The sequence below is a fragment of the Dasypus novemcinctus genome, chromosome 26, assembly GCF_030445035.2.
Source record: "Dasypus novemcinctus isolate mDasNov1 chromosome 26, mDasNov1.1.hap2, whole genome shotgun sequence".
NCBI lineage: Eukaryota > Metazoa > Chordata > Mammalia > Cingulata > Dasypodidae > Dasypus > Dasypus novemcinctus.
The window spans coordinates 58,273,101-58,274,122 of NC_080698.1; the positions used below are offsets into that span (position 1 = coordinate 58,273,101).

General features: G+C 46.3%; 1 non-coding gene across 1 annotated transcript; it reads left to right on the top strand.

Moving 5' to 3' along the window:
* Nucleotides 1–585: 585 nt before the first annotated feature.
* Nucleotides 586–689, top strand: LOC111759840 (U6 spliceosomal RNA). Its single transcript, XR_002793706.1, has one exon. It is a non-coding gene; the product is annotated as a U6 spliceosomal RNA (small nuclear RNA).
* Nucleotides 690–1,022: the final 333 nt, after the last annotated feature.

A 1,022-nucleotide genomic window follows, 5' to 3' on the forward strand; every position in this document is an offset into this window, starting at 1 on the left:
AGTTGAAAAACAATATGGCTAAAGAGATAAAGGACATCAAAAAGACACTGAGTGACCACAAAGCAGAATTTGAAAACCTGAAGAGAAAACTACCAGGGCTCATGGGAATGAAAGACATGATAGGTGAGTTCAAAAACACATGAGAGGGAAATGGATTTGGCTCAACTGATAGAGCGTCCGCCTACCATATGGGAGGTCCAGGGTTCAAACCCAGGGCTTCCTGACCATTTGGTGAGCTGGCCACGTGCAGTGCTGATGCGCACAAGGAGTGCTGTGCCTCACAGGGGTGTCCCCTGCGTAGGGGAGCCCCACACGCAAGGAGTGCGCCCCGCAAGGAGAGCCACCCAGCGTGGGAAAAAAAAAAAAAAACACAGCCTGCCCAGGAGTAGCACTGCACACATGGAGAGCTGATGCAGCAAGATGACACAACAAAGAGACAGATTCCCGGTACCACTGACAAGAATGCAGAACACCACACAGCAAATGGACACAGAGAGCAGACACCTGGGGGGGGGGATAAAAAATAAATCTTTTTAAAAACACATTAGAAAATTTTAAAAATTAAAATTAAAAAAACACATTAGAGTCCTTGTTTCAGCAGCACTTACACTAAAATTGAAACAATACCGAGATTAGCATGGCCCCTGCTCAAGGATGACATGCAAATTTGTGATGCATTCCGTATTTCTCAATATGCACTGTATATTCCACAAGCATTGCCTTCTTATTTTACTATTTTACTTCTTTTAGCTATTAACTTTGTAAGATGCAGAGAGGTTGGATCAAATTTAAATGCCTGTGCTGCCCCTTTTCACACCAAAGAATCGAGAACTACTGACCACGAAGCCCATGCCTGCCTCCCCCATCTGCCTGGCTGGCTGGCAGGGAAGGAATAGAACTTGCGTGTTGGTGAAGGGCGACAGTGAAATCTAGAGTAAGGGAAGTGGATTTGGCCCAATCACATGAGAGGCACAAGGTTCAAACTCAGGGCCCCCTGACCTGTGTGATGAGCTGGCCCACGT